This window comes from Triturus cristatus, chromosome 1_1 (assembly GCF_964204655.1).
Source record: "Triturus cristatus chromosome 1_1, aTriCri1.1, whole genome shotgun sequence".
Taxonomy (NCBI): Eukaryota; Metazoa; Chordata; class Amphibia; order Caudata; family Salamandridae; genus Triturus; species Triturus cristatus.
The window spans coordinates 1,086,517,620-1,086,537,445 of record NC_140579.1 but is presented as its reverse complement, the minus strand read 5'-3'; positions in this window follow the sequence as shown (position 1 = coordinate 1,086,537,445).

Genomic DNA, 19,826 nt, shown 5'->3' with positions numbered 1-19,826 from the left:
GGTACGGGTTACCAGTGACAATTGAGTCAGACAGAGGAGGACACTTCTATAATGAACTCATGAGTTTAATTTGTGAAGCATTGAGTATACAGCAGAAGTTACATTGTGCATACAGGCCAGAGGCTTCTGGTGTTGTTGAGCAGATGAACGGCACAATCAAAAACAGAATTGGCAAGATGTGCTTAGCCACTGGAATGAAATGGCCTGATGTCTTGCCTCTAGTACTGATGACTATTAGATCTACTCCAGACAGAACTACGGGGTTGAGTCCACATGAAATAATAATGGGACGTGCAATGAGACATGCATTCGTGCCTGTCAACAAGCTGATGACTATAACTGATGACATGATTTTGGATTACTGTAAAGGCCTGGCTGACGCAGTTCATTCTGTGTTTCACCAGGTTGGAGAAGACGCCACTACACTTGAAAGAAAGCAAGCCCATGATCTGAGCCCAGGGGACTGGGTGAGAATAAAAGTGCACAGAAGAAGAAATTGCTTGGTTCCAAGGTGGGGAAGGCCAAGACAAGTCATTCTGACTACGACGACTGCTGTGAAGTGTGCTGGAGTGAAGAACTGGATTCATGCAAGTCATACTCTGAGAGTTCCAAATCCAAAGGATGGGACTGGGAGAGAGTACTTTGAAGAGTCAGATTCCAGTGATGATGCAGACACTGAAACAGTGAGAAGAAAAAAGAATCCTGAAAGGGGGGAAAGAGAGTCAGAAAGAGAGTCAGGTGATTCTTTTTTCTTACCAAAAGAAGTTTCAAGAGTTTCAAGAGGAACATTGCGAACCTCAGAAGGGAGTTCAGATTCTGGAAAAGTGCCTGAAGTTCTAACGAGCAGTGGAAAAAATAAAGAGAAAGAAAGGAAAGAAAAGAGCGATTCCACAGAGATTATACCTGAGTCAAATGAGGAAGTTGAGAGGAGTCCATCTGAGATAACTTCTGAAGAAGTAGGGTCAGAAGAAGATAGAGAGGGACAGATTGCGGAAGACCCCCGAGGAGGTGTAGGGAACATTCATGATAAGCTAGGTGAAGGGACAAGTAGACAGCAAGAAGATTGCGTGTCGGAGACCCGAGGAGGGACAGTAGTAGGGAACTCTCAATCGGTGGAGAAGAAGACTATGGAAAAAGAGAGAATTGTTGATGAACAAGAGGCAAATGAGACAGAATCTGATGAAAGTGAGAATGAGATACCAGAGGGTCGAGTTCTGAGAAAGAGAACTTGGATCGGAGAAAGGAAAAATAAAGAGGTAAAACAGAAAAGAAGTGTAAAAGGAGATCTTTGGCCTAACAAGATAAAGAGGCTGATATATCGACTGACACGAGTAAATTCATCGAAAGCTGAACAGGTGAACGAGGTGTCAAGTCAAAATCAAGCAAAAGAAGAAGAACCAAAAGAACCAAAAGAACCAGAAGCGATCAAAAGAATTAGAAAGCCTAACCAGAAGTATAGGTCACCAGAATGGACGTATGTGGCGGCACTGTCTGAAGAAGAAGAGACAGAGAGTCAAGGAAATCCAGAGGGGACCTTACGGAGAGTGGTTGAGGAAGAGAAAACTGTTGGAATCCTGAAAGTTATCTTGTCTGACATTGGAGAAGAGACAGATGTTCAGGACCTGATACAATTTGATGTTGCTGAAGAAGAAGTGAAAAGTGATGAAAATCCAAATTGAGTGAACTGAAGGAGTCACTTGGAGAAGAGTGAAGAAGAAGAAATCTAAAAATTAACAGGTTGTAGTAATCTAGTGTTCTAGAGATTCGGTAGTGGAGTAGTAGAGGCTAAGTCAAAAGACACAGTCAAAGTAATAAGATGGCTAACACAGAAAATAATCAAAGTAGATGTACCTTCCTGAAAAGATGGTGCAATATGTGCTGCTGCTGTACAGGACTATTAATGCTACTATGGAGTGTGCTTGCTTTATTAGTTACTTTTAGAGTTACAATAGACACTTTGGGAATACATACCGAGAATATGACTAACATAGAGAAAGGTTCACAGAAAGTGGTACCAACTAGAATTAGTAATATATACATACACAAGGATAGGTCAATTAATGATTTTTCTAGCAATGTTTTTTCAAAATTGTTGTATGAATACGTAAAGACAATGGAGGTAAGGGATTGCTACGTCTGTATGCAGTTACCTGCATCCGTTTCAGAGGGAGTTACTTATCATCATCTTCCAGCTACGTATGGGATTTCATGTAGTGTGTTGAGTAGTATTTTTTATTTGTTAGGGAAAATAGATTATGAGATGTCTAATAAGGATAACATTTTTGGGCAATTGCCTATGAATAAGAAACTGAATCCTGCTAAAGAAGCTAACATTTTAGGTGAGATTTTTATTGCGACAGAAGAATTAACATTAGATTACATTTTTAGAAACAATTTAACTTGTAGTTTGAAAGAAGAAGAAAAAGCTTTCCTAGATATGGTAGAGAAAAGGAGAATGAGCATGCATGAAAAGGCAGGAGGATATAAAATGAGTGAGACAATGTGGGACATTGAGATGGGAAAGGAGTTGAAGAATGGGGCCAGTCCAACTGTGGCTTTAGATGCACCACAGAAGGGTAAACTATGTATTACTAGAAGGAGATCCCAATATGATAATTATTTTGTTGGGACTAGTGAGTGCCATGATACATACTTTATTGCAACAGGATGGGGATTCAAGGGAGGAGAAGATCCAGTTTTCCCGGGAGTGTATTATATTTGTGGGAATAAGGCTTATTACAGGTTGCCTGACCATTGGTATGGCACATGTTATGTTGGCCTGGTCTTTCCAAAGATTTTCCATATGGATAGAATAGAAGATGCAGAACAAATTAATTTACTAACACGCTTTAAAAGAGAAACTTGGACAGAAATTGTAGGAGATATTTTTGGAGCTTTGATACCAGCAGTGGGAATTTCACTAAATGCATATGGAATTCGGAAGCTGTCAACAGTGGTGGATCGCTTATCGACAAGCACCGCTGGAGGGTTTCTATTGGTAAATACAGAGATGGTTGCCTTACGCGCTATGTCTATGCAAAATCGACTTGCCCTTGATATTCTATTGGTAAAAGAAGGTGGAGTCTGTGGGATGCTGAAAGTTCAACATTGTTGCACTTACATTCCTGATGAAAGCAAAGATCTAAAGGTCTATATCAAAAATATTACTGATTTGCATGAAGAATTAGTACCACTGGAAGCTGAAAGTATCTGGACTAAAATGGCTAATAAGATGATTGCTGTTAAGAATTTTATTGCTAAGATAGGTAGTACCATTTTTGGTAAAATATTATTTCCATTGACATGTGTGATTGTTGCTTTATTGATTCTTAGATTAGGGTGTTTATGTTGTAGATACAGGAGTAAAAAGAGAATAATAAAAGAAAATGTTGAAAAGAGACAAAAGAGGTCAAAAAGAGACCCACAAGAAATTGAATTAGAAGAATTTAGGGAGAGCATGTATTTAGAAACAAAAAGAGATGATGAAAGAGAAACTGGTGTTTAACAAATGAACAAAAAGACATTTGGATTTCCCTAAAAAGAGGAACTAAATTTTTTGGGTTGGATTTTTGTGGTGATGATATATCACCAAAGGGGGGATTGCTGGAGCAGGGTTTTCTATTTAAACTCAAACTTCAGATTATATTTTTGTATGTCATAATTAAAATTACTAATGATTAATTATTAAGTACTAAGTTTGTCGAGTTTTTTATTAACCAACCTTACTAATTAAAGAACTATACGTGGGAATGCTATTGCATGGCTAAATTAATAAGTGAACTAAGACGGTGAGCAAATTAATTAAATAAGTGTGGCTTATGTAATATTTGTTATGTGATTGCGCTTTAAAATAATATGCTTTAATGCTTTTCTATGTCGCAAATGGCTAGATAAATACATACACATAAGGGTATTAGTGGGAATTAACACTGTATAATCAATACAATGTAGTAATGTTGTTTTATGTTTCTTTTTAATTAAGTTTTCCATTGTGGCCTGTTAAGAAAATGGCTGACATCTACAGCCTGCATTTGAGTAGATGAAATATGAAGAGAGGCCTCGCTGAATGTGACCTCGGTCTCTGTCTGAATTATAAGTTATGAAAAAGATGACAACTCTGGGATGGTCGCCAATTATCCTTGGTAGAGAACATTTGTCACAAATGAACATTTTTTGATAAACTTGCGGTGGCTTTACTGTGAGTGATACAATTTCGGAGAAGAGCATCCATGGATGTTGCAAACTAGATTTCGACTTCCTATTTCCGTGTTTTTATTTTTGAGATATCCGAGAGCGGAGATTTGTCTAATGTTGCAAGCTAACATCCTTTCCTGCTCAACGGACGTTTAAAGCTTTGTTTGTAACTTTTAGTATGTTAATTTTTAGTATAAATATTACTAGACTAGAGAGGGTCTGCACGCCACTTCTTCCTGGACTTATGCTCAAGAGGATCGATGCTGACGGCAACTCGAGAGACTTTAATTCTTTGCCGAGAGACCTGATCTGATTTAGGGAACAACATTTAGCCAGAATAGGTAAATATGAGAATAATGATTTTGCAATTGAATGGATTTCATATGAACTAATTTAGATAAATCATTCTTGTTTGAATTTCAGTGTCGGGTGGTTATTTCCTTTGTCATTTTATTGAGATCTCAAATGTGTTTAAACTGTTTAAATCATGACTCGAGACCATTCAATTTGGTTGCATTGACCTCAAATTAGGTGCAGATTGCTTTAGGAGTTCTCTCTTATATTCAGTGTGGTTAGAGTAATAGAATGAATGTTGGTGTAATGGGCCCCACCAGCGTATGATGAGTGTATGTGCGTATGACTGTGGAATTACTCTGTCTGTGGAAGTAGGAAGAATTTATAAGCTCTGATCTGCAGCAAAACTTTTCCCGTTGGCTAGGGGTTACGTAAATTCTATGTACAAACTTAAAATGAAGCAATTTATGCCTGTGGTTGGGAGACACCCAATGGGCTTGCTCGAGACAGAAGGCCCACTCCTTGTCAGTCAGCGGATGCCCAAGATCGTCCTCCCATCTCTGTCTAGTCCTCCCGTCCCGTCCCACCCGGAGTTTCAAGCAGGCCTTACACAGTTTTGTGACCAGGTGCGACCAAGTGTTGTCCGCAATGAGTAGGGTAAGTGGGGGGGAAGTCTTCATACGGAGCGGGAAAGGTAGAGAAAGTGGCCCGAAGGGTCCCTTGAGGCCGGGCAACGTTTAGCGTGTCTTTGCAAGTCAGTCCAGAGAGGGAGGGTGGGTGAGTAAAGAGGGCCAGATCCAAATAACAGATTTAGTTTACGCCAAGCCCAGCGTGTAGTAGCCAGAGGTTGGATGTCTTGCGAATCGAGGGGGATTCCCCTCGGGAGCAGAGACGCAAGCGGAGTCAGGGCGGCTAGTTCCTTGTCTGTTTTTGTGTAGGGTATACGGGCCTCCAGGTGGAACCAATGGTGTGCAAATTGAGCCTGCACCACTAAGAAATACAGGTGAGGGTCCGGAACCGCAAACCCCCCTCGCGCATACGGAAGCATAAGAGTGTCCCATGCGACCCTGGGTCTACGACCAGCCCATATCAGCCGGATGAGGAGGCCGCGCAACTGGGTAAAAAAGACATTGGTGAGAGGAATGGGTATGGTGCAAAAAAAATAGAGAAAACGAGGCAATACCTTCATCTTTATAAGTGCGATACGGCCAGCCATGGATAGGGGTAATTGCATCCATTGCTCCACTTGCGTAGTGAGATGTTCTATATCCGGCCTGTAGTTGAGCTGTATAACCTGGCCTTTGTCTCTATGGAGATGCACCCCAAAATATGTTGTAGTCTCCTAGGCTACCTGTAAGTGATACTCCGTCCCATCTGCGGCCACCGCATTTGTAAAAGGAAATAACACTGATTTTCCCCAGTTAATCTTGAGCCCAGATACGGAACCAAATCGTTCAATCTCTTTGATTAGGGGGTGCAAATTGGTTTGGGGATGGCGGACGAAAAGCAAAACGTCATCTGCATACAGAGACATAAAGAGCGATCCAGCAGGGAATTGCAAGCCGCGAAAAAGTGCTTTTCTTGAAGGTGGCGGACTAGGGGGTCCATCGCTATGATAAATAAAAGCAGGGACAAGGGACACCCCTGACGCGTGCCACGCGTAATGGAGATGGAAAGGGACAAGGAGCCATTAACCCGGAGGCGGGCAGTAGGAAAATAATACAGCAGGGCAATCAAGGTGATAAAATTAAAAGGTAGGCCATGTTTACGCAAGGATGCCATAAGGAAGGGTCACTCAAGGGAATCGAAGTCCTTCTCCGTGTCTAACAATGCAACTGCAGCAGGCGTAGTGGGTTCGATGCGATTGATAACCGAGAAAACCGTACGAAGATAAAATTACAGTGGAGTAATGAGGTATAAAACCGGACTGTACTGGGGACAAAATTTTATCCATTAGCAAGGAAAGGCATGTGGAAAGCGTTTTAGCAAGGATTTTATTATCAAAATTGATGAGGGAAATGGGACGGTAAGACAAACAATGCGTGGGGTCCTTCCCCGGTTTGAGTAGTAGGGAAATGGCCGCCTCGCGTATAGGGGGGGGGGAGAACTCCCGAATCCAGTGCCTCAGCAAACACCTCCAGGAGTTGAGGCGCCAGGCTATCTTTTTTGGCTTTATAAAACGCTAGAGAGAGTCCATCAAGGCCTGGCAATCGAACCGGAGAGTGCGTCTATGGCAAGCAAGATTTCCTCAACTGTAAAGCGGTCCGCTAAAAAATCTTGGCCTTTGGTAAGCCAAACCATAGTCACTTCGCCCAGATAGGACAGGAGCTGCGTGAAGTTGTCGGGAAGCGTAGTGGAGTAGAGGGACCGATAGTAGGCCACCAGCTCCGCCACAATGTCCGCATCAGAAATGGCAGACGTACCATCCGCAGGCTCAATGGACGTGATATGCCCTGTCCCCTTTGGGGAGGCTCACCAGGCGAGCCAGCGTCCTGCCAGGGTGTTCGCCCTTGCCATAGCGCTGAGCCAGTTGCTATTTTCCGAGCAGGGAAGCCTCCCTGTCAGCGTGATCATTGAAGTCAAGCAAGAGGGTATTGCGCTTAGCCTGTACATGCGGATCCGGGGAGGATTCGTCCAGCAATGCCAATTCGGTTTCTACTTTATCCAGGCTGCCACCCACAGCCCATAAAAGCCCGGCCTGTTTGGAAATGACAACTCCCCGAATTAACGCCTTAAAGGCGTCCCATAGAGTGGAGTAATGGGCCACCGAGCCAGTGTTCAGGGCGAAGTACTCCGTAATCGCTTCCTAGACCACCGAGCGGAACAGTTCGGCCAGTAGGGCAGAGGCTGGAAAGGACCACCTCTGTTCCCACCCAGCCGAATGTGGAATGTTCAGGTGAAAGAGTACAGGGGAATGGTCTGATATGGTGCGGGGCTGTACGTCCATACCCTCCACCCAGCAACATCCTGCAGCAGTAGCAAAGACGTAATCAATACGAGTGCGAGTTGAGTGGGGTGCTGAGTAGAACGTGTAGCCAGGAACCAACAGTTGATGCCTACGTCAGACGTCGCAGAGGTCCAAAGAGTGAATCAGGTCATTAAATGCCGCAATGGAGCAAACCTTAGGGGACGCCTGAGGGTTTGATGAGTCTAGAGCATGATTAAGCCAGAGGTTGAGGTCCCCACCTAAAAAGAGGATGTCGTAATCGTAGCGGTTCAGCAGAGCATGCAGGCCACCAAAAAATACAGGATCATCAGTATTTGGGGCGTAGATATTAAGAAGGAGGACCGTTTGGCCCAGGAGCGTTCCCTTGATTAGTAAATAGCGTCCTTGCGTATCTTCCGCTTTATCCTGAAGTGTAAAAGGGAGGGAGCTGTGAATTAAAGTGCAGACCCCCCGGGAATATGTACTGTAGCTGGCGAAGACTCTGTTGGATCCCCAGGAAGAAGCAAAGGGAGGGGAACCCTGTGGAGGGAGATGGGTCTCTTGTAAAAAGGCTATCTTTGTCTCATGGCGTTTCAGATATGCCAAAACCAATTTACACTTCTTCGGGTTATTAAGTCCCCTGACATTCCATGTGAGCATGTTAACTTTCACCGCAGGGGCTACTGCCATAACCACATCAAACGAAATCGAACATGTACACAACCTGTATATCATCAGCCTTATGAAGGCCACCAGAATGGGGGACTCATCCAACGATATAGCAAAAAGAAAAAAAACATCAATACAATCAAAAAAGAGACATAGACAACCCCACATAACCCGTACCTCCTGAACTGCCACCCACCACCCACACTTGAGCCCGCGGGCCCCGAGAATTGGATCCCTCCTTAGAAACTCTCACAACCCAAAAACAACAACAAACCCCATTGAGAACATAGTCGGAGTCATCCGAGGGGGGGAGGCAACGCCTCGGACAGACGATGCCCACAACAATGAATCATAGACTTGAAGCAGAGATAACGGGAGAGGTCGCAACAAATGGCCCAACCCAAATGACCTGAACATTGAGTAAAAAACAGTGAGTCCACCAGTTAACAGTAAGGTGTGAATTAGTCCACCTGAGGAACAAAGAAGATAACCTGATCGTACATCCAGTGTTGCAATAAAACAGGGAAAAGCCACCGGCTCAATACGTTTAGAGACAACTAGCGTAACAAGTATATGAACGCCCAGCACAAATAAGAACCATCAGCATCCACTGCACAAAAGAGGTCGAAGTCGTAAGACAGGCAAGGCTCAGTCTGCAGTGAAAAGTTCAGCGCTGGGGGCCAGTTGATGGTCTGGGGAGGAGTGCCGTGATGAGCGTGCCGGGCTGTGACGGGCCTCTCCCATGCGTTGTTTGCAGAAGAAAGCCAGGACATTAGGGGCGTTGTCAAAGAAGCGAGGCTTCCCGTCCACCATTACTCTGAGCCTTGCAGGATAGAGCATTGCATACTTCAACTCAAGTGTGAGGAGTTGACACTTCGCCTCCCCAAATTTCCGGCAGGCCTCCTGGACCATCAGAGTGTGGTCCGGGTAGAATGAGAGGATAGACCCCTGATACTGCACGGGGGAGGCCTCCCTCACCAGGCGCAAAACTGTGTCCCTGTAATTGAGCAATCGCACCACCATGGGATGGGGGGGATGACCAGGTGGCGGACAGGGACCCAAAGACCGGTGTGCCCTCTCGACAACAAAAGTGGCGGAGAAGTGCTCGGTCCCAAACAGTTCCTTCAACAGGCCCTCTATGAATAGTTCCGGCAGACCCATATTGGTGGATTCTGCCAGTCCTGCTATGTGCACATTGTTCCTCCGGGACCGGGCCAATAAATCATCGTTCTTAATAGCGACAGATTTTAGCAGACGCTCCGTTCGTTCCAGCCTGCATGCCATATCCCGGTGCCGGTCCTCCTGATCGGATAAGAGCTGTTCTGCCTCTCCAAGCCAGGCGTGATGCCCATCAAGCCGCTCTCCCATTCTGCCCAGCCAGTAGGTGAGGGTGTCAAGCCGATCATCCAGGACGCGGAACCCAGCACGGCATCCCCTCCCCGCCGGTTGTCGATGCGCCTGGCTTGAGGAACTGTCGCGGTCCAGGGAGTGAGAGGAGTGGTTCACCGTGGCAGGCTTCTCGAAGGTAAGCCGCCTTTGCCTGGGATCCACCCGGCCCATCGTGCCCAATGTCTGCTGCAACACAAAGTACGTGCAGGCGCTCCGTCCGCCCGCCGGGGCCCAAAGTGTGGCAGGCGGCGTGAAGGTGAGTACGGGGGGGGGACAAAGGAGGGGAGATGCTGGGGGGCACCAAACAAGAGCGTCTCTCAACCACTGAGGGACAGGGCCTGGCAAGAATTGGCCGGGGAGAGACCCGATCGGCCCACGATCCCCACTCACCGGGCGGTCTGTGCTGCAGGTGTGGCAGTCCCAACAGGCGTGCCTGTGCAGCGGCTACAGGTCCTAAAGCAGTGAGCCCAGGGGAGCCCAGCGTCAAGGCAAAGCGGCTGGACCCAGCAAGTCGATCAAACCATGGGCTCTCCCAGCGTTCTCATCAATGAGGTCTCCGGCGCAGAGTGGGTTGCTCCGCCCAGCCAACGAGGAACCCCTCCTGCGATCCAGGGACAGCAGACCGATTTCCGGCACCGATCTTATACCCCCAGCTTCAAATAATGGGTGGACTCAGCTGGGCGATTTTCGGTGGGCTCACCACGCCATTAATCACCGCGTGTGAGCATCGGCGGCCGGAGCTTCAGAGCCGTGTGGCCATGCTGGTCGACGGCTTGGCCACGTCCCCCGGTAAAACATAATATTAACAGTCATATAATATGGAATGCCAAGGAGGCTTCAAAACTTCTTGTATTGCAGGTGATCACATATTATAACGTTTCTCATTCCTATCAATGAATTGAATAACTGGGGACCATAATAACCAGAGAAGGTGGGTATACAAAAGCTGTATCCAATCTGTGATTATGACAGATTGCATATCACTAAGCCTGGAAGGACAGTTTTGATAAGTCTTTACAATTTTTTGTGATTTGCTGAAAAGCAACTGCTAAGAGCAAGTCCAAAATGTGTGTGTTTAAGGAACAATCATCCCAATCGTTTGATATGGAGCCTAAAAAAATGTTAACGAGGGTAAAAGGAGCTACAAAGTCAAAAATCTTTGTTATCTGTTTCCAGACTACCTCCCAAAAATCATGAACAAAAGGACAAGTAAAGAGTATATGCTTTAAATCGGCTTGTTCTAGGGAACAAGACCAGCAATTATCCGACAGGTCCTTGTTTATTTTATGTAGGGTTATGGGAGAGATGAGAAGCCTATTATATATAAAGAAAAGTGTTTGGGTGATATTGGCTGCTCTGGAGGTTTTCCTGAGTTTAGACCAAATTCTAGATCAAGTGGGAATTGACAAAGCCGTTGCAAGGTCCCGTTCCGAAGCTAATTCTAAATTAGTTTTGTCTCTAATATTATTGGATTTATGTAAAGAAGAGTAAATGAAAGAGGCTCTAGGATTTGTGAAGAGAAGATTGTGGAAATGAGTGGTGCTGTGGGAAGTACTCAGGGGAGCTAAGGGAAACAAATTGAAGGCGGTGCTTAGATCCTCATATAATAATAGATATATATTTTGGAATGAGAGAGGAAAGTCGAATAAGAGACTGGCCTGGGTAAAAGACATCACCTTGTCAGCCGCAAATAATTGATTTACCCATATTGAGCCTTTTTGTCTCCAAGTTTTCCAACAAAAAGGTTTACCTTTAATCAATATAGATTTAGTGTGCCATATAGTGGATTTAAGGAACATTTTGCGACTGTTAGGGATAAAGGACAGGACCGAGTCTAATAAGTGGCATGAATGTTTAGGAATGGGAGTAGATGTATGTTGAGGTTTGCGAGTGAAAGATAAATACTCTTGGAAGGAAAATGGGGATAAATAAGACTATTCAAGTGACACCCAAAGAGGTGATCTGAGAGCCAATTGGAAAGTTGACGCAGCAAAAATGCCTTATGGTACTTAGAAAAATCGGGAAAGTTAATTCCTCCCTCACCTTTGGGATGCATAAGTTTTGATAAAGATATACGGGCTTTCTTGTTGTTCCAGAGAAAAGAACAGAGTATGGAATTAATTTTCTTCAAAGATTTTGATGATATAGCCAGTGGGATGGTGGAAATAGTGTAAAGAATAATAGGAGATAGCATCATTTTAATAGTATTGAGGCGTCCCCACCAAGACAAATAAAGAGGGTGCCACCTGCTCGTCAAATTAATCAGCTTTGAAAGGCAATTCTCTAAATTTGTAGAGATGGAGGTTTTAATTGACGAGATGAAGTGCAAACCTAAATACTTTATATGTTTGGACTTCGGAGTAAAATTAGAGCTGGCAAAATCTTCCTTAAAAGTAGGGTAGAATTTTGCATTTATCATTGTTTAGCTTATAACCAGAGATAAGAGAATATGAGTTAACTTCTTGTATGAAGGCAGGAATGGAAGACTGGGGTTCCGAGGTAAAAAGTAGGATATCATCAGCATATGCTGCAAGTTTCACTTGTAATGAGTTAGATTTGAAACCTTGTATCTCCTGGTTTTGATGTATTCTAGAAAGAAAGGGTTTTAAAGCTAAATTAAAGAGAAAGGGAGACAAGGGGCATCCTTGCCTCACCCCTCTGCCTAAAGTGAAATAAGGGGACGAGATATTATTAACATAGACTGCTGCTTTGGGATTAGAATAGAGGAGAGAGATGAAAGAAATAATCTTATGACCAAATCCAAACCATTTGAGAGATTGAAATAAAAAAGGCCAATGGACTCTATCAAATGATTTCTCAGCGTCCAAGGCTATTGCCGCAAGAGACTCGGAGGAATGGGAGGATTTGGATAAAATATCAAAGAATAATCAGGTATCATCTGTAATATAACGTCCTTTAACAAAACCTGATTGTTCCTGACCTAGAAGGAGGTAAGAGTCCAATCTCATAGCCAAGGCTTTGAATTTTTTTTTATAGTCTATGTTCACCAAGGAAATGGGTCTATAGTTCTTACAATACTGCAAATCTTTGTTATCATTGGGGACAAGGCAAATCAGGGCTTCAAGGAAAGAACCAGATGCCTCTCCCTTGTGTAGAAAAGAAGAAATTAGAGTTAACATTTTTGGTAAAAGTATATGACAGAAATGTATGTAAAATTCTACAGTGAATCCATCAGGGTCTGGAGCTTTATCCTTTTTGAGTGTACATAGTGCTTTTTGTTATTCATCCTGTGAGATGTCCAACTCTAAGGGATCAAGGTTTAATTGTGTATCAAAAGTTTTGGTTATAGTGGAGAGATAATCTTTGATCTGAGATTTTGAGGGAGAGGTATCTGGTGTATATAAAGAATTGTAAAAGTGAAGAAATTCCCATAAGATCTCAGTGTCTTTAAATTTAAGAGTTTGTTGGGAGTCTAGGATTGATTTGATGTTAAGTCTATTGTGTTTGATTTTAAGGTAATTAGCTAAGAGTATGCCTGATTTATTCTGTTCCCCATAACATTTTGCGCTGGATTTTAAAAGATATAATGAAGCATTATCTGTAGATTCTTTATTGAATTAAAGTTTGGTGTCACTAAGTTCGTTTAGACAATCTTTGGACTTGGTAGAGAAATAGGAGTGTCCTAAATTCCTAATTTTTGCAAATAGGTCAGCGGATTGTTTCCGAGCAATATGTCTCTTTTTGGAGACGTAGTTAAGGATAAAGCGCCAATGTATAAAAAAAGAGTTTTGCGATTCTCAAATTGCGATTTTTAGTGAATCGCAATTAGAGAATCGCAAAATGCAATGTATGTAGGATTTGCTAAATTTTTTGCAAATCCTACATATTCCTTGTTTGCGAATCACAAATTGAGATCCGCAAATAAGGAATACCTTCCCATTCATTCCTACGGGCTAGGAGGCCCATAGGAATTAATGGGAAGACATTCTCAATGTGCGATTACCAATTAGAGAATCGTAAATTGAGATGCAATTTTAAGGTTGTAAGGGTGCCAAAAGGACACCCTGTTGCACCCCTGAAATATGCATGTGTACACATTTTGCACACATACATGCCCTAATGGCATATATGTGCAACATATGGCACATTTAAAAAATCAAAAAGTGCTTTTTTAAAGAAAATTGCAAATTACCACCAACTTGAAGTTGGTGGTAATTTGCAATTCCTTAGGCCAAATAGCAAATTTCTGGTGCTTCGAGAATTGCATTTAAGGAATCACAATTTGCAATTCCTTAATTGCATTTGCAAAATAGAGAATTGCAAATTTTGTGATTCTCTATTTTGCAATGGCCTTTTGGGATCATTCATCCCAAAAGGCTTTTCCCATTCGCAAATAGACAGATTCTGAGAATCTGCCCGTTTGCAAACAGGAAAAAGGCTTGATACATATGGCCCAAAATCCTTTGCTGTTGCCTTAAAGGTATCCCAGATGGTGTGAAAAAGTAAATCATCAGATTTGTTTAAATTAAGATATTCATTCACAAAGGAAGTAAAGGAGGAGGTAAAGCAGTGATCAAGAAATAGGGAATTGGTAAAACGCCAGCAATTAGGTAGATTGGGTTTGTTGAGAATATCTAATGAAATAGAAATTGGTGCATGATCTGAGATTAAAATAGAACCTATTTCAGAAGACTGTAAGGACTGTGGGATATTATGGGAAATAAAAAAGTAATCGATACGTGACTGAGTCTGGTGCATTGGTGAATAATAGGTATATTCTCTTGTGACAGGATTGCAAAGTCTCTAGGCGTCTAATAATTTACGTTGTTTAATAGTTTGTACAAAAAGTTTGTGAGCTTTGTTTTGTACGAAGGAAGTTAGGGAACTACAGTCAAAAAGGGGCACATAATTTGGTTATAATCCCCTGCCAAGACGAAGTTGTCATGAGGGTGGTGTAAAAGATTTTTTGTGATGTTTGACCAAAATAAAGAGTCACCTGAAGTTGGAGCATAAATATTCAAAAGTGAGAGAAGACTTTTCCCAAACATCAAATCAGTAAACAACCATCGACCTGCGTCATCATGTTCTTCGGAAAGTAGCTTAAGCTTTAAAGTCTCTGGACAAAGTGTAGCTACTCCATTTCTCTTACCATCACCAGGGGAAAAGAAAACAGAGCCCACCCAGTCTCTTTTCAATTTCAAAGACTCTTTCTCAGTGAGATGAGTTTCTTGTAGTATAGCTATGTCAGCACCTAGCTTCGATAAGTGTGTTAGAACACGTCTTTTGATAGGGGAGTTTAAGCCTCGTACATTCCATGAAATGATTTTCAATGACGTAAGAACATCAGTGTAAAAAGAGAATATATTACAATAAACACTTGCAAGAAGTAGCACATATCATACCATGTAATTCCGAATAAGAAGGTAAGTATCATAAAAGTTGCTTGATGATCATTATTAATAAATTGAAGAAAGTAGGATGACCAAAGAAAACAGTGATTAGGAAAACAGAGAGAGGATAGGGAAAGAAAGGATATATGAAAAAAGGCAGAGAAAACAAAAATAGACACAAAAATGAAAATAAACAACAAAAAAACCTCACACCTACAAAATTCCAAAAGAAGGGTGGGGGAGAAACCACATGGAAGAACGATACATCCGAACTCCATCGACGGGACACATGAACCATCGTAATCAACTAAATGTAGAACAATAACAAGCACAGATAATAGGGGGGATAGAGAGAACATGTTAGCTTTGAATATCAAACAAAACATTAAAACAAGACATAAAATGAAAGTTTAAACAACGCCAACAACTCCATGGCAATCATGGAACGAACAAGTCTGAACGTCGGCAGAACCCTGAAATATTAATTTGAAACGGAAGACGAAGGTCTCGAAATATCCATTGTCTCTGTCTTGCAAGAGTTTATAAAGCTTCTCAACTTGCTGGGATCCTCGTAGGAAATCGTGTTGTTTCTGTACATAACTTTAAAAAGGCAAGGATGATAAAGGCCATAACCTGCTCCCAATGAACGAAGATCTGGTCTCATGCTGAGAAATTCCTTGCGTCTGTCAGCTGTGCTCTTGGCGTAATCCTAGGAGAAGAACAAAGCATGACCAGACCAAGAAATCCGATTGAGTGATTTTGCAGCTGAAAGAACTTTGAGAAGGTCTGTATAGTCTAAAAAATATAAAATAACTTCTCTTGGACGTCTTGAAGAAGAGACCACAGCAGGCAGGCGACCCAGTCGGTGAAAACGTTGTATGTTTAAGGAGGTGTCTTCAGGAGGTTTTAACAGTTCTGGAAGAAAGTTTGTGAAAAAGGTGAGAAGATCCGAACCCTTCGCATTTTCCAGCAGACCAAAAATGCGAAGGTTATTTCTTCTGTTTCGATTTTCCAACTCTTCAACATGCTTTTGTAGAGATTAAACTTGAGTCTGAAGAGACGTAACTTTATTTTCAGTGTCACTGTTGTCACAGTTCCACTGCCCTCAGGCGCTCATCCATTTGAGGCAATCTGTCTATAAGGTATTGCAATTTCTTATTTGTTTCGCCATGAAAGGACGTAAGGCTCAAATTTCTTCTAGCAGCAGGTCCATAGAGGTAGGAGGAGGAGATTTTGCAGGGGAAGGTGGGTCTTTCCTGAGAGGTTTAGTTGAGACTTTCCCCAAGGTCGTTGAGCCAGAGTTTGTATCAGACATAGTACCATTCTTGGGAGAAGAGGCTGCGGAGGAAGCTTCCATGGCTGCGAGTTTCGAAAAGACTGTGGAATTTTAAATAAGTTTGTATTGTTTTGCAGGCTCAATACAGGAATCAGCTTTTCTCAATCTCCCCATAAAATGACAGATTAACCAGTAGATAAATGACCCACGGTACCTCTAAAAAAGTGCAATGAGGTGCTTTTACCAATTAAATGCCATTCACCTTCAGAGTAAGCTACGAAAACCTTAGCCGCACTTTACAAGCTTGAAATATGAACAGCAATCTTCTGTCTCCCCAGGTAAAGATAAATTTAAATGCTGGGACAAATTCCACAAAGGCATTAGGTAAGGCAGTGAAAATAAGTAAGTTGTTAGAAAAAAGGGGGAAAAAATACATTTAGCCTGGATGAACCCAAATCATGCCATGGGGTTCTGAGGGTTCATGAGGCCATAAAAGTTGTGGATAGCATACCTTGCAAGTCTCAGCATACAGCATCTTAAAGGAGACTTTTTCCGAAAATTCCCCAGCTTGAATGAGATGAAAGAAAGGCTGCTGTGATTCAAAATGGCGGCCAACCCTGAGATGAGAGAAAGTGTGTTGTTGCAGCCCTTATTACGCGCTGTTATGAGGGCATTAACTCTCTTCCAAGGCTGCGCTTAGCTCACTACTGCCTCCAGAGCCCATTCAGGCACGTTAGACGAGGTGAAAGCGAAGCTCGTTGACCCGACGAGAGTCACGGACGCGCCACCATCTTCCACGGGCGCCTAGCCACCCCCTCAGATCTACAAATCAAGCCAATATATGAGAACCGATAGATTCTCCTGTGACGTATTAGGTTCTAAGTTAGGGCCCATAGGGAGATTCTGGATATACTTTTTATTTTCAGGGACTCTGGAAGCAGGGCAGGATTCAACTCTGACTTAGTCCTTACAAACATGTTTTAAAAGGAGCACTGGCTCCAGAATTTCCGTGCGGCTCCCTAACTTGAGGCCTAATAGGTTGCAGGGGCATCAGGGACTCAATCGTGAGTTTTACTTTAGAGTATACATCACATTAAGTATTTAAGCACAATTGGGGCACAGAGCAAACCATAGATTCTCATGTATTGACAGAAGTTGTAGAAGAGGGCTAAGAAGATTTTTGTTCCTGACGAATTTCCATAGATCGTGTATGTGAGAAGTTGGCCTGGCATATGCTGTCCACTAGTTATAGGGGACACCTTGCACCAGTCCAATTCGACTCTTATGGTGATAGGTTAAAGACAACCTTTAAAAGAAAGCTATCCGAGTGGTAGCTGGGGAGAGCAGCCTTCAGGCTAAGTCTTGAAGGAGTGTTAAGCTTATTGTTTTACCATAGATAACCTCCTGAATAACCAAATGAAAGAGTAGTCCACACAGGTATATTTATAAAATATATGTATTTATTCTAAGAATAATCCCACTAGTCTCTTTATGAGGCTGGAGGTAAAGATACAATTCAAACAAGCATTGATAGTTACAATAAATAGCACTGGAATCATAGGGCCCCAGGGGGGGACCAAACCATATATCAAAAAAGTGGTATAAGAACCATGATAATTCTACAGACAATGCCTAGGGCATTTAGGGTCGCTGGCCCCTTGTGAAACCACCCAAGGTAGTGAGGAAGGGGACCCACGGGAGACGCGTGCAGTGGCTGAAGCTACTGTCGGGATCTCTATTAAAGCCTATGGAGAATGTCGCGGTTGAATTTTACAAGATTAAAAACACTTCTAGCAGGAGTTCAAGTTCAATACTTTAGAGTTAAGCTTTTGAAGGGCCCACACCCACGAGAGTACCGAGGTACCACTGTTACCTGCCCCAGGGAAGCCGGGTGCATAGGTCGTTTTCGATGTCGAGTCGCGGGCTGATTTTCAATGGCAAAACGTGAATAACTGCTGCTAGCAAGAAGCGTCGTCGATGTCGTGATGATTGAAAATGTAGATCTTCAAGAGAAGGACCTGAAGGCAGAGGGGACAGAGTCTGGGTCATGGCACAGTGACCAGGGGGCTCAGGAGAAGGAGCCCTTCAATGTCGGGTGCTTCCAGGTGGAAGAGTTGTAGCTTGGATCATCAGCCACGGGGTCCAGGAGGCGTCAAGGAAGGCCAGCTTCTGGAGGGTGACTGTCCCACAAAGGATGAGGGTCGCTGCGGTGTTAGTGTCCGGATTGGATCCACTAAGCCTTGGCAACCGCAACCCACGCAAGAAACACAAAACTGCTACTGGTGCAGGTCTCCAGTGAGGAGACTGAAGAGCAGGCCTGGAGCAACCAGGGGAACTCTTGGAAGTGAAGATTGACCTCCGCTAGGGCCCACCAGTCGAGAGACAAGGGACCGCGGGAGGCAGCAATTTGGTGTGCGTAAAGATGCGCCCACGGGTCGCCGGAGCGGGCTAGGGCATCGATCTTTGGCACACATGATGCTGAGAGGTTGGCTCAATAATGGGCCAAAGCACAACTTCCCCACTCGTTGGGGTCGGGTGCTGTGCAAGAGGTGGCCGGTGTCCTGGGCTATTGGGGATCTCGGCACCCACGGGGTCCACGGTGCTGAGCTTTGCTGTGCACACTCACTGGCCTCTGGCATGTTTGGAAACCCACCTCAAGGTAAGAAAGAGTCGTCGATGTTCATAGGATCAGCGAGGTTCCAACTGGGTCACTTGCAGTGTTTCAGGTGCCTGCCAAGCAGGGGGGTAACTCCTTTACCCCAAGGGAGATTTCTTCCCTGAACCGGTTTGAGGCGGTGTATGCAGAAGTAGGCACTGGAGAAGCCTACGTGCAAGTCTGAAAGACATCCTATGGTGCACCCACCCAGTTCCAATCCAGTCTGTCTGGGGAGGTGGGAGCACCTCCCTGCAACAAGAAACCTATTGTCCAGCTGCCGTGGCTGGAGTTCTGCCCAGCAACAGGCAGCCAGAGTCGTGTGGGTGGCGGGTAGCATCCATTTTGTACTACGTGTGTATTTTTAAATTGGTGTCTAAATTATGCTGCTTTTCCCATATCGCCCCTCTAGCAGGGGGGAATCATGCCCTCACTCCCATGGCTGGATTGGGGGTATGATTCCTACATGTTTGACACCAAACACGATATGGTTCTGTGTAGCCATTCTCAAGTTATCACGCTATCGCGATTACTTATAATGCGGTCAAGAGTATATGGTATGGCTGCACTACAAACAACCCAGAAATAGTTTTACGAAGGTTGCAGTGGGGCCCTACTCAGGTAGGGGTTCCCCCTCACACATATCTCAGCACCCTGCCTTGTGGGATTAGCAAGGCCTGCCTTAGGGGTGACCTATGAGGATATATGTGTTGTATTAAGTGGGATACAGGATACCTATATCCCTGTAAGGGGTGCAAGCACCACCTTACCCAGACTACAGTAGTGGTCTGGTGGTGTCATTTTGTATGGCTGTCCCAGGAGTGGCACAATAAGTGCTGCAGCCCCTGGTAGGCCTCTGAGGGACCCATGCCCTGGGTACCTAGGGTACCATCTACAAGGGGCTGACAGGGTGTCCTCAGTATCCAATTGGTAGGTACCTAGGGTACTCACATCAGTTTAGAGAAGAAGCAGATAGGCTGGGGTCCTGGATAGCAGGGCCACAGCCTGGCTAGGGTCATAAAACAGTCAAAACATCAGCAAAAAGTTGGGGGCAACTATGCAGTCGATGCCACT